The 14,594-nt window shown below is 47.3% G+C and overlaps 1 long non-coding RNA gene across 1 annotated transcript; it reads left to right on the forward strand.

The window, feature by feature from the left end:
* The first annotated feature begins 1,874 nt into the window (after positions 1-1,874).
* LOC132008242 (uncharacterized) lies at positions 1,875-3,459 on the forward strand. Its single transcript, XR_009401575.1, has 3 exons — positions 1,875-2,005; positions 2,833-3,031; positions 3,215-3,459. It is a non-coding gene; the product is annotated as an uncharacterized LOC132008242 (long non-coding RNA).
* Positions 3,460-14,594: the final 11,135 nt, after the last annotated feature.

The raw sequence follows: 14,594 nt of genomic DNA on the forward strand, positions 1-14,594 counted from the left end.
CCTTCAAAAGAAATGGAAAACAAGTTTGCAGAAGAAGACAAGAGAATCGTCAAAGTTTAAACGTCCCAATCCACCTGCTCAGACATTATACCAAGGGCCAAAAGCTACCTCTGTTTGCTAGAAATGCAAGACAGTGAGATGAGAACACTGGTGATATCATCCACTGCTGATAGAGACCAACCTGTCTGGGGTTTACGTGGCTAAAATCTGCTTGTTCTTCCCTGCCTTGTCCACATGCACATCTCCACTGTCCACAAACCTTTCAGAGACTCAATTCTCTTCCTTCAATGATTTCACCTCCTTTTCCCAGGCAGAATACATAAAATGAATGTAGGTTCCTCAACTTCCAGCACCAAACTTCCACTACCAATGGCAGCTGCAGCTACTTGGTGTGAATTGGAAAGAAGCGCCCTTTCCTCAAAGCTCTTTACTCTCATCTACTGCAAAACAGTCATGGTTACTATTCAAAATTAGGATGACACTGCAATCAATAGTGCCCCCTGGATTTGGGAGATGTACAACCTGCTCAACACCAGAGATCCTATGACTCTACTTGTGCCTGCCCCCCCCCCCCCTATCTCCCTTTCTCAGGGTTACTACCTGAGGTCAGTCCTTCCACCTGTGCTCTGCATACCCCTCTCCTCCCATCCTGTCTTCTTCCTCTTCATAAACTATTCTTGGGCATTCTTGAGCTGATTAATGTTAAAAATTCCCAGCTCCTTCTCATCAATGCCCAAATAAGACTTATATTTCTCCAGACATAAAAAATAAATAAATAAATAAATAAAAATCTCCCTTCCAGTATCCTTCTCATTTCCTCCAGGCAGTTTCTTAGAAGATTTGTCTACCCTCATTTGTCTCCATTTTCTCACCAACACCCTCCCTTGCTCTTCAACTCACTCAAAGCTGGGCTCCTCCTCCCATTCAATGAACCTGCTCTAGCTGATGGCCATGCCTGTTTGGACCTGGCATTTTTCAGTCTTCGCCTCCCTAATTTATCAAGAAAACTGATCCAGTTTACAACCCGCAGTGCTCTTCCCCGTCTTCTGCAATGTCATAGTCTCCTGGCTTTTCCTCCTAAGACTACCTGCTCCTCTTCCACCTCTCCAAGTAGAGGAGCTCTTGGGGTCCATCCTGCCCTCCTTCCCAAATGGTATTCTCTCCACCATGCAATATCCTCCATGCTCCTGCTCCATTCTCATCCCCATCCACGAATCTAAGAAACAGACTTTCATTTGAGATCCAAACAGGCACATCCCACGGCCTGCTAAGCTTCTCCACTGGACGGTCCCGCAGGCTCAACGTAACTACACCCACACAGTTTCGCCAAATCTGCTTCTCCTGTGTTCCCTTCCATTATGTAGTTCCCCACCACTCATCCTGTCAGGCCCGACGCCTGGGGGGGGGGGGTCATCCAACTCTGCATATTTCACACACCCAATTCACCACCACCTGCCTCCCAACTGTCTCCCCAACCCTCCCTCCTCTATGCACCATGCCAAGGCCCTAACCCAAGTAACCAAAATCGAACAAGCCTCGGGAGATGCCCAAGACCAGCTGCGCCCACGTACAAAGTGCTTCGTGCTCCAGGAGCCTCCTGCTTGTGTCCATCGCTAGGTTTGAACACTCAGGAGAAAAGCGTGAGGTCGGTCCTGTTCACTGATTTCTGGAGCATCCTCAGTGCCTGGCACCAGTTAGGTCGGTAAATAATCGTTAGAACGACAGAAGGACACTGAAAGACAGGGTTCACTCCCTCTGCTGCGCAGCTGGAGCTCAGAGCCCGCAGGCCACAACCCCCACCCGCCACACACAACATGGCGGCGATTTAGACCTACGTCCAACTTCCGTTTCCTGTGCGGATGTACGTCACTTCCTCTCCGGTTGCCCTGGAGTTTTAGAAGCCAAGAAGGTGCAGAGTCTGTTCCTCATCCCTTACGAATTCTTGCTTCTGCCGCAGCACAGTCTTACGGAGCAGTTTCGAGGCTCTGCCGCCAGCGGCTTGATGGTGAGAGGGGGAGCGCACGGAGGATCTTCTAGGGTGTGGGGGCGGGCCGCGGCGGTGGAGCGAAGGACGGAGTGGGGGAAGGTGGCTGGGAGGTAGGTCAAGAAAGTTTGTGTTGCAAACCTACCCCCAAACCGGTTATTATTGGAAGTGGCAGATGCAGTTACGGGGGCAGAGAAGATGCTTAACAGCTAGGACTTCATCGCCATAAAATGTGTGTGTGCGGAGGGCCTTAGCAGCCAGAAAAGCATTTTCTTCTCCTTTAAGATTTCTGTATTAAATGGGCCCAGTCACTACCTACACCTGCTGTCTGGTAACCTTTCCTCCTGTGTCTGAGGCCATGTGCAGCGTGAGAAGGAAATATGTTGGTTTTCCGTTATTGGCAGGCACCATTTTTCACACTTCTCACCCTTTATTGAAAGGGCGGTGAAAACCCAAGTGCAGGAAGCACTGTTGAAGGTCTGAAAAGGTTACGGAGATCAGAGCCATTGACTTTTATTTATCTTTTATTTAATTTTTTAAAAATAATATTTTAAAGATTTTATCCATTCATTTGTCAGAGAGAGAAGGAGAGGGAGAGAGCGAGCGAGCGAGCACTGCAGGCAGAGTGGCAGACAGAGGCAGAGAGAGAGAAGCAGCTCCCCACTGAGCAAGGATCCCAATGGGGGACTCAATACCAGGACCCTGGGATTGTGACCTGAGCCGAAGGCAGCGGCTTAACCAACTGAGCCACCCAGGCATCCCTACTTTTTATTTTTGAGAGAGAGAGAGAGAATCTCAACCAGGGGCTCCACACCCAGTGCAGAGCCTAACATGGTGTTCCATTTCAGGACCCTCAAGATCATTACCTGAGCGGAAACTGAGCCAGATGCTTAACAGACTGAGCCACCCACATGCCCCAACTTTTATTTTTTTAAACGAAGATCTTTTTTACTTGAAGAAACTTAAGGATTTGGGCATCCTAGGATGTGCTGTGAGATCGAAAGCAGTAGAATTTTTGCCATAGATCAGAAGAGAGACGGTCACCCAGTGAGTATCCTCTGACTTGCAGACCAAGTGAGCACAGTCAAAATCTTCTTCAGCAACCACCTTGGCATTGGAACAGGCTGTAAAGTTCACCCTTCTTCAACCCGGTCCTCGCATTGCCACATCCAGTTTTGCCTAGTTGTTCATGTTTCTGGCCTGATCAGTTTTTGTTTTTGTTTCTGGCAGATGCTGCGGAAGCCCCTAGGTAGCTGAGAAGTTGGTGGAATCTTCTTACTGGTGCAGCTTTCACTACTGCTTGTTGTTCAAGTGTGAGATAAAGGTGAGCAGAAAATTCTCGAGTGCACTGTTTACCTACAGCACACCGCAACTCGACTTCTGAAAGTTGAAAGAAACAGGTTTGCACAATTGTTGTGTGTGACATAGAAAAGACATGTCATAGCTTTTATGCTAATAAAATGCTTTTAAAATTAGTGTGTGGTTTTTGGTAATTAGCATATTATTTTGGTTATCAGTTGGTTCATAACAAACAGCCTAATTAGGTACCCCCCTGAGTCATTTATCTAAATGACTGTTCTGCTAAATTGTATTTGTGGGCATTGATCAGAGCTAATGGGAAAAAAAGATTAAGGTGAAAATCATGGGATTAAAATTTTAATTAGTTTGCCCCCTGAATAGTTGCTTGGTGTGACACAGTGATTGATTGGCTATGTATACCCACCCAGCAAGGATGTAGCTCTACTACCAAACTTCTGAACATAAGAGTGTTTTACAAAAGACCTAATATTTTATTCAGTTATCTTTCTCTTTATTACTGATTAACAAGGAATTGAAAAGGAAGGCAATGTGTGGGGATCTCATAATCTTTTGTCTGGTGATACATAGAAAGTATGAACTGAGGGCTCCAATCAGCTCAATATAGCTATTTCAGACTTAATATGTCTAAAATACAGCTATTTCCCACCCCCAACCCCTTCCTCTCCCAGGGTTTTTTTCTTGACCAGTGGCACCACCACGTATCTGTGTGTTCAGGGCTCAAACCCAGAAGCAGTCTTGACTCCCTCTTTTCTTCATTCCCTACAGCTTGCCCATCAACAATTCCTGTCAGCTTTTCTTTCAAAACATGCCCCAAATGCACCCACCGTTCTCATCTCTACCACCCTAACCCAAACACCATCACCCTTTACCTAGTTAAATGCAACACCCTCTGACTCTGGTCTCCCTGTTTCTAATCTCATGACCCATTTCTACCCACCTCCCCCCTACCCCATCTAGTCCGTTTACCACATGATAGCCAAAATGTTTGCTTAAAACATTGGTTAGGTTAGGCTTTATCACTTCTCTATCTAGAACCACCCAGCATCTTCGCATACTAGTTTCTATGCCCTACAAGCCCCTGCATGGTCTGAATTCATCTGGGACCACTCCCTCCCCCTCCACTCGCTATGACCCAGCACAGTGTCTCTTTCTTCACCTGCCAAGTCTGGACCTGTCTACAGGCCTTTGCACTAGTTCTCTCCCCTTTGACTGGAACTCTCTTCCTCCAGGTGTTTGCAGGGCTGGATCTCTCCTGTGTAGGTCTAAGCTTAAAGATGACCTCCTCAAATAACCCCTTCCTTTACTACCCAAACAACAGTAGGCTCCTATTACTCCCCTTCAAACCATCCTAATTTGCCTTCACCACAACACTTCTCATGACTGCTATCTTCTTGGGTCTTCATTTATTGACTGTCTCCCCCTGCTCCTTTGTGAACGCCATGAAAGCAAAGCCCTTGTCTTGTGTGTAACTATCTTTGGAGCCCCATGAGTCTCCAGTGCATGAATGAATGAGTACACAAATGAAGGGATTTCATTGGCACCAAGATGATTACCATCTCATCTCAGGTACACTGAAGGAAGGCTGGGACGGGTCAGAGGACCAAATAGCACATAGAACGGACCTTAAAACATGAGACTTGGGCAAGGATGCAGAATGGAGAGAGGCAGGAAAAATGCTTGGGATTAGAGGCAAGGGCACAGTGAAGGTAAATGGAAATGATACCGTGCAACTCTATAGATACATCCTAGAAATCCTAACCTGTGGGGCGCCTGGCTGGCCCAGTCAGTTACGTTTCCAACTCTCGGTTTCAGGTCAAGTTGTGATCTCAGAGTCGTGAGATCGAGCCCTGTGTCAAGCTCTGTGCTGAGTGTGGCCTTTGCTTGAAATTCTCTCTCCCTTTTCATCTGCCCCTCCTGCTTGTAGGCACATGTGCTCTCTCTCTCTCTCTGTCTCTCTAAAATAAATAAATAAATCGTTAAAAAAAATAAAAAGGAAAAGAAATCCTGATGCTTGTATAAATGTGCACTTGCACCTGTGTACTCACACAGTCCAGCTAAAGAATAGTGACTCTCCACGTTCACTCGGTACCTGAGTCTTACAGAACACGTCTTCTGGGTAGAAATAGATACTGGTGCTTTAGTGTCAGAAGAGAGTGATTCAGAAGTCTAGGTGGGGCCCGCGCGTCTGCTACTGGGGAATCCTTGTAAGCTGGTCTCCTTCTTGGTCGGGACTATAAGGCTGGGTAAATCCTAGCAGCTTGGCAGCCTGGCGTCCTGCAGTGGTTCTGTTACACCGCCCAGTGGGGTGAGCCTGAGCCCCAGTTTTCTTCAAATAGAAAGTGAAAGGCTTCCTTGGAATACTGTGTAACTTTAAAACTCAAATTTTACTGAAAATGGGTATGTGGGATTCCCTCCTCCCTGAGGAACAAGGAGCCTACTTTTTGCCTTGACCCTTGAACCTAAGGCCTACATCCGAATTTGGTGATTCTACTTAAATGCCATATTTTGTCTAAAAAGCACTTTACCAAATTATGCCACCCAATATTTATATTGACAACCAGAGAACACGTCAGGAGCAAATTCTGTGAAGCCATGCTGAGCAAGCTCAGACCTGTTCTCTTAACTCTAGGTTGAATTTGTGGGAATGGGGTTGAAGGAGAGAAAGTGTCCAGGTTTAAAAAGATGCGGAGGGAAATGGAGCTTAGACCCTAATCCTTCCATAAATCCTTCTCACTCCCAGTTGGTCAATAAGATCCCTGGGATTGCCATTCTCTTTTCCATGCACCCCTTGGTCGGAACTTTTGTTAATCCTTTTCCCCCATTTGAGGCTAACTTTTGACTTTTTTAGAAACTGAAACTCAGGCTTTGTTGAGATCCGTGCAAACCCCCACGTTGCATGTCAATTTCATGTCTCCTAGTCTCCTCCAATCTGTGCCAGGTCCTTATTATTTCCTTTGTCCGACCTTGTCACTTTTGAAGTCTGGTCCGCTGTTTTGTAGACTTTGCTTTGATTTGGATTGGTCCGATGTTTCCTCATGATTTAAACTAAGGTTTTGACGTTTCTGCAAGAAAACCACACAAGCGATGCGTCCTCCTCAGGGTACCATATCAGGTACCGTAGGGAATGCTGATATGTTTTTTTCTGGTGGTGGTAATCCTGCCCGCTTGGTTACAGGAGTGTCTGTTGGACTTTTCACTGTAAAGTGGAGAATTCCAGTGGTACTTCCTGTAAATGTGGGGGGAGATGTTGGGAGACGCCCTTGGCATTATTGGTAACAAGATGTTCCATTAGGTGTACGGCATGTGTTTTGTTCTGTGTGTATCCCAAGGCTAGATCAGAACTTGCCATGATTATGCTGCATGAATTCAGAGCTAAAGACACCCATGCCACTGTGAGAAAGAGCTGGGGCTCCATCTCTATACACACATGCGAAAATAACCGCCCGTTTCTATTGCGTATGGGGGCGGTGTACGTTGTTAATAAATGGAGTCCTTTTCATCCATGGGTTTGTTCAGCAAATGTTTAGCAATAAAGGCTAACATTTTTCAAGTGTCTGCAATTTGCCAGACACTATACTAGGCTCTGCCTCTATTATCTTGGTTCGTACTTGCAACTCATTAGAGTAGGTGTTATTGCCAGCTTTACAGGTAAGGATCCAGAGGCTTAAGGAAGCAACTTGCTCAGAGGCAAGTGGGCCTCAAATCCAGGGCTAACTCAAGAGTGTATGCTGTTTCCGTGGCACCAAGCTTGCTGCCCTCCAGTGTGCCAAGCACTGCGATCAGTGCTGAGGATACAGAGGGCAAGGTCCGCATTTGGGAAGAGTGGAGGCACAGTAGAGGCACAAAGGCCCAGGGAAGAACCCTCACTCAGGCGGGGGGTGGGGGGGGTGGGTCACCCTTTGGTTCCAAGGGGCAATTCCTCAGCCTTGAGAACCACTGAGCTGGTTTTTCTCAGGTCTTTACTGAGTCAGTGTGGACTTGGCAGGTGCTGTAGTCAACCAGAGAAGGGAACTCATGCTGCTGCCGTGCTCGCTCTGTTTTTTGTTGGCTGTTATTCATCTCAGCCACCCTATGAAGTAGGTATATTATGTTCACTCAGCTCGTGAGGAAACCAAGGCTCAACAGGGCTAAGTAAGGCCCCCCTTGTCACCAGCTGGTAAGTGGCTGAACGGGAGTCTGATCCCAGATCCAACCAATTCTACAGTGTATACCTGGTCTTCAGCACCCTTTGCTCTTCCTGGGAGTCCAGATTCCAGCATCCCCCACCACTGACGGGACTGTGTGCCTGTTGTCTTCTGATCCGTACAAGCGATGATTATGTTTATGTTGTGCCTGATGGACGTTGACAGCAGTTCATTGGTAGCAAGTGGTGTGGGTTGTTCTTTTTTCCCCTCAAACCAAAAGATCTTTGTGCAGCTTTTGCTTTTTTAAAACCACCTCCTCCCACAGTCAATCCATGTCACCAGAAGGAAATTGAAAAGTGATGATTCTGAATCATTTGCGACATATAAAATGCTACTGTGCATACAAGCACGCTTCCCTAAGAGATGCGGCATATGGCAAGTCAAGTCTCCCGGTTCCCTGGCTTTTGACAAGAGAGTTCAGTTCCTCCTGGAGTCAGTGCTTCACGAATAGCATCTGATGCTGCTGCTAACAGTCTGTGGCCTTCGTGTCGCAGGGCATTTGCTGAACTGTCCAGCGAAGGAGGGGATGGGAAAGGTCTGCGATTCTACCTCTTCCATTTTGGCATCTCCCCAGCTCTGCATCATTGTTCTTTCTATTGCCTGTTGGTTTTGAAAAGGTAAAAGCAAAACAACTCTGCACTCAGTGCTTAGAAAACAAAAAGGAAAACCGACTCTTAGCAGGCCTGGGGAGTAGGATGGGGAAACCAGGCAACAGTCTGGTTTAGTACAGTTATTCCATTCTGTCCCTGCCGTAGATGATTGGGGTTCATCAATTATCTCGCCTCTGCTGCTGCTGTTTAGAGGCAGTGAGAGTGGCCAAAAGGCAGGATTAGCAATGGCTGTGAAGAAGAGTAGGTATAAGGAATTGCAAGACGTTCTTGTTTGCCTCAGCTTAGTTTGGACTATGCCAGACCCTCAGGCCGGGACTCAAGGAAAGTAATTCATTTGGGAGTTACAGGAGCCAATGGTGGGGAATTAGGGAGAATGGGCTGGGAAGGGGGAGAAAGCCAATAAAGGATGTGTTATCAAGCCAGATGCCACTGTAAGGACTGGAGTTTAATAATCCCACTGGGGAATCCCACCGGGGAAACTGCCCTAGAGCCCTCTATCGGAATTATCCAGTGCTCCCCCATTCCAGCTGGGGGAGAGAGCTGGGGTATTTACACACCAGCTTCTCAGGGCCAGTGATTGAGGGCTGCTCCCATGAGGTGTGCTGGGCACACTGGTGGTTTCTGCAGCTTGGGAGGAAGTTCTCAGGCAAAGAGGTGCACATGGTGACCATTGAAGTCACCCAGTGTGGATTGATAACTGTTTGTTGGTCCTGCTGAAAGCAGCCACTAATCAAGAACGTTCAGGACAGACGGCAGAAATTGCAAACCTCAATCTGATAACTGCCTAGACGCCTCTTTTCCCAGGGCTGCCTCTCATGAGGAAACCACGCTCTTAGTAGAATCAGTTGAAGGTCCTGGGCTCCTTCCAGTGTGTCCTTTGTTGACATCCATCGCAAACTGCAACTTTTTCATTTTTCTTTTTGTTGGCCTTTCTGAGAGCAGTAGTGGGGAAATCAAGGTAACCAGGGTGCTACAAGTCATATACGATCATGAGGACAAAGTGTAGTCTCGTTTTTTAATAAACTAGAAGGTGAAGTCAGTCATTTCCCCTAGTGCCTGGCACACAGTAGGTACAACTGCTTGTTGAGCAAGTTGACAGCGCTATCTTTTTGATGTTATTAAGCTTTCTTTATGTGCTATGGTCCTCTTAAAGGAATTGCATTCTGTGACAGAGAGGGGTTTTTCTCCATTATTCCCCCTCCCCCCAACCCAGACAGTCCTTAGCTTCATCCACACCCGTCCCTTCTCATATGCACGTACCATCCCATGGTCCTAAAAATAGGAGAGTCAGGTCTCTTTTGTGTGTGGTTTAAGATGATTTAATTAAAAAAAAAAGATGATTTAATTTATTCCATTGTAAAATTTATATATATATATATATATATATATATATATATAGTAATGCAAGCTGATTTTAGCAAACATATAAATTACAGAAAAATGGGAGAGAAAAAGAAGGAGAAAAACCACATGGCTCTACCACCTGGAGAGAACACTATTAATATGTTGGTGTATTTATTTCCAGTGTTTCCTGTGTGTATTTTTACATAATTTTAATGGACCATTTTAAGTCTCTCTTTACTTAACATCATAAGTAAATATTCTTCCTATTAAATTAGTGTTCTTAATATCCTACACTTTGTAAATATCTTCTTTGGAAGTTGCGTGCCAGTCCATTTCCCTGCTGTACACCACTTAGCTTGTTTCCTGTTTTCCAAAACTGTAAGTAATGCTGGGATAAACATCCTCTACCTGTATCTCTACTGGCGTTGCTAGATCTTTCTTTAGAACAGAGTCCCAGAAATGGAATAACTAGTTCTGAAAGATACAAACTCTTAATACACTTCGGGAGATTTCATTTTGATTTCTAAAACTGTTCAGCCATGACTTCCATAAAAGAGCCCTGGAAAAGCTGATTGCCTCGAAGAATTTACTTCCAGTTTTGAAATGTTTCAGACCCAGAGAGTTTTAGCATTCAGCTTAAGTGAGCACGGAAATCTTCTGTAGCGTCTCCACCTTAGGCCTCTTCCCTCCCTAATAAAATGCGACAATGGCATTATAAAAATCCTTCCTTGGTAAACAACGTCTTTTTGTGTTCTCAAGGATTAAGTCGTTCTGGCAGGTATTGGGTTTATGCCTAAAATTATGTGTAATTTTTGCATGCCTATTTATGACGCCTTAAGGGTTTAGCGATGCCTTCTGTTTTTTTGTTGCCAAAAGGAAGTCCAGATTTCATGGCGGTAAAACCTCATAAGTCCGTGTCCTGCCTGAAAGGCCAGAACTGGACCTTCACAGGCACTGCTCTCAGGGACATTATATGGATAAGGAGTTGTCTTTCTAAGACTGGGCTGGCCTGGAAAGGACCTACCCAAATTTAGACAGTTTGTAAATGGAGGGAAACCAAGGCATTCATAGATGTGAGCTTTCAGGCATAATGTAATACCAGACTCTCCAGGAGATACAATACCCAGGAGAGAGAGGGTTGTAGGATGGTTTGGAAAGTTATAGAACACTCAGACTCCTTGATCTCACATACGCAACATTATTTAAAAGAATGAGTCTGGCGCCTCTATTGACAGGAAAAGATGCCCATGTTTTTTGTTAATTCTCAGTAGCAAGTTGCATGGTGTGATCCCATATTTGTAAAAAAAAAAAAAAAAAAAAAAAAAAAGGCACAATTGGGTTCAGGGCAAATCTTTGATATATGAACCAAAAGAAGCCTGTATAAGGACACACATGAGACTTCAATAGCTCATGAACTCAGGAGTGCGGAACTGAGTTAGAGAGCAGGGAGAAAACTTTGCTTTCTGTAGTTCTATCCAGTACCACGTTACAATGAACACGTGTTACTTTTTAAACTTAAAGAAGGAAGAAAAATAATAAATAAGAGTGCCAGAGAATGGACCAGAATGAGGAATGAGGCCAAGGAACTCGCTCATGGGTAGACCCCATGTAGGGCTCTCTTGGCAAGGCCGGTGCGTGCTCCCCAGGAAGGCCCAACTTTCTAGAAGAGGAGTGTCGAATTGGCATGTCCCTCCCCTGGCAGAACTTAGAAACATCTCATGTGTTGGTGTTCACCTACGGTGTCCATGAGGAAAGGCTTCTGGAAAAAAATCATCGGAATGATCCAGGCAGTCAGGAGTTACTATCCTGCCTCTGAGGGCGTGAGAGAGCGTGCCCAGGAGGGGAGAGAAGAGCATCCTTGAAAGGCCCCCAAATGGAAAAGACCAGTCAAGCCTCAGAACCAGAGTGCACTGCTTGGCCATCCGTGAGGCCTGCAGGCCTGGCCTGGAGCTGGAGATGGTTCCTGGCATCATCACTGCCTCTCTTCCCTGAGGAGCTAGCATTGAGGTGCACGTCTTTGAAGAATGATGGCTCCAAAACTACACGGCTCCTGAACCGGATTTATTTGGGATCCTATTTGTGAATTAGGGTGTGTTTACCGTGAACGGGTGATTTAGATGGTGACGGGTCTGCTGGATATATAAAGGATAATTGAATCTCAGAGTCTATTAAAGACTGCTGTCTTACATCTTGTGGGATGACATTTTATTACAGGGGCCCACTTGGCTCTCGCGTTCGGTGTCTTCTCTTCCCTTCCTCCCTTTCTTTATTACCTTTCAAAAATTAGATTTTCTCCTTGCCCCATCAGAAGTTGCAAAAAACACCTCCGAGGAGAGTCAGGCTGTGTGAGGGGAGTCCCCCGGGGGAGGTGGCGGTTCAGCAGGGGCTCCCCAGTCGGCCACTGATCTTGAATCTAAGCCTCAATTTCTTCATCTGTCAAGTGTGACAGTGTTGACTTCTTTCTTCTTCTTCTTCTTCTTCTACTTTACACTGTTGACTTTTTTGTTGTCACGATGACACCTGGGCTGCGTAGAATGGGGCCCAGCACTTGAGGGAAGTGCCTGTAGGCTGTTCTAGTCAGAACCTCGCTCACCCCCACTTCTGCCAAAGACTTGCCTGGGTTCATTTCCTGGGGCCCCCCTGTTCCTCCTCTGGCAGTGGAACGCCTGACTGTTAATTGCTCCAATGAAGCACACAGAAAGCAACAAGAACAGTTGAAACACAACGAAAATCATCAAAGTGACCCTCCCCAGTTCCTCAGCTGAAGCATAATGTGATCCAACCCCCCCCCCGGCCCCGCCCCAGAGCAGGGGGCTCTTCCCCCAGGAAGTGGGGCTTTTCTCTCCAAAGGCTTGGAATCTGCTCCTCAGGGCTGCACAGACTGGCCTCGTTCCCTGCTCTGATCTGTGCCCACACTCCTCTGATGCTGGCCAGGGGCCCTGGCACAGCCCCGCCGCACGGCCCGCCAACTCGAAAGACCCTTTCTTTGGAGCAAATATCATCGCACACATCGCCATCAAAAAAATGAAAGCGTTCACAGTGGCCCGGCAGCCGGCTTCTGTCAGGGGCCTTTCGAAACAATTTCGTGCCCAGAGAATGGCAGGAGACAAGGTCTTTCTATCTGATCCGCGCACCAGGCCGGCATCGGGTGGTGGGGGGCCTGCCTTCCTCTTCCCCCTGGCACCGCACGGATTGTTGTCACCGTGTTGTCTTTCTCTCTGAGCAGGACAAGGCAGGCAGGCAGGCAGAGGGATATATTTCAACTGCCCTTGACTCTGTTTATAATCACAAACATGAAAGGAAAGGAAGGAGATTGAGTTTATAGGGCCGGTTCTTTGTGTAGTCTAATTTATCTCTCTCCGGCAGCAGCAGGCTGAGTGGGTTTCCTTTTTGTTTCCGACACGGGAAGCTGAAATATGAGTCCACGCTGATGACAGAATAAAGGGATTGAAAGAGGCATAAATCTTATCTTCTCGCAACCCTGGAAGACCAGCTTCTTGTGAAGAAGGGGATTATACTTCTGTAATTAACTGTTTTGCGGCTCCTGGTGGGGGCTGCGAGCTGAATAATAGCGCCCAGCAAAGTTGGGGGAAAGGCAGGCGGGTGGGAGCAGCAGTTGACTGTGAACCACGGTCCCAGGGCCCGGCTCTCTCGGGAGACTTTTGTCCCCATCCATCCACATTCGAGGCAGAGAGAATAGGATTCCAGAACAGACAGCTCATGGAGATCTGCTCCTCTGTGGACAGGTGGCTACCAGGACAGGAGGGGCCTTGAAGGCCCAAGCCAGGTCTTACTTACGTTCCTCTGTGGTCTAGCCTAGTACTCGGTACACATTAGATGCTTGTCAGAGGTGACTGCTACTTATCAGCTGTGAGATCTTGGGAAAGTTGTCTGATTTCTCTGATCTTCAGTGTGACCGTCCACAAAACACGCGGGGTGGGGACTCTCGTAGACTTCTTGCGAGGAAGAAATTAGATCATGAGTCTGAACAATTATTTATCATAGTGCCTTGCCCATGGCAGGTGCTCAATAAATGATAGCTATTATTATTACATTGTGGAATACGAATCGATCGCAAACTCGGCCATTGTGAAAGTCAGCATCTGTGAGGCTCACCACAGTTATGGATGCATACACGAGTACGTCTGTGTCCAAGTGTCCCATCGGCAGCCTTCTTCCCCTGTGTCATGGGGGACAGAATAGTCTCAGAGTGGAGCAGCGACCTGCTCCAAGTAAGGGGCAGACGTGGAGATTGGAGGCCATGTCTTCTTCCCCATGCCTCTACCCTCGTCCCTCGCCTCTCCAAGCCAGGCTCACCCCTGCCCATCCCCCTTCTCTCCTGTGGTCCCTCCCACCCCAGACCTCACCACCCCACCATCAAACTGCCAGACCGCCTTTGCTTCCTCTTCTCCTCTCTGCTGCATGCTGGCATCACTGAGTCCCAGAGACTCTTCTTTTTTTTTTTTTTTTTAAAGATTTTTATTTATTTATTTATTTATTTGACAGAGAGAGAGAGCACAAGTAGGCAGAGAGGCAAGCAGAGAGAGAAAGGAGGAAGCAGGCTCCCTGCTGAGCAGAGAGCCCGATGTGGGACTCGATCCCAGGACCCTGAGATCATGACCCGAGCCGAAGGCAGCGGCTTAACCCACTGAGCCACCCAGGCGCCCCCCAGAGACTCTTCTTAGATGTTCCTCGAGTGTGCCTGTCTTGATCCCAGTGCCACTCACGCTGGCCCAGACCAGCAGGCTTCGGGCAGCAAGGGGCTCTCGCGCAGTGTCTCAGGGCCAGGTTCTCTTTCCGTCTCTCCATGCCAGGATCAGATGCGCCGTCCCAGTCCCCCCTTGCCTGTCCTTCCCTGCTGGGGAGCAGCCCACACCCCGCTGTGGGTCAGAGCAGGAACACGTGCCCTTCCCCGAATTTCTTCAGCTGCTCTGCCCAAACTTGTCTCTTCTTCTTCACAGGCAGAACCCCCTACCCCAGCTGAGCCTGCCTAGGTGTCCCTCAAGTACCATCCCCTAGCCACTCCGAGGGCTCAGCGTGTTCAATCCTTCATAAAGACACAAATGTCTGACATATGCTGCCCCATTCCAGGCACAAGAAATGCTTGATAGCGCCATGGGGTAGAGAGATCATCCGTTCTGTCTGTCTACC

Source organism: Mustela nigripes, unplaced genomic scaffold, assembly GCF_022355385.1.
Source record: "Mustela nigripes isolate SB6536 unplaced genomic scaffold, MUSNIG.SB6536 HiC_scaffold_76, whole genome shotgun sequence".
Classification (NCBI taxonomy): Eukaryota; Metazoa; Chordata; class Mammalia; order Carnivora; family Mustelidae; genus Mustela; species Mustela nigripes.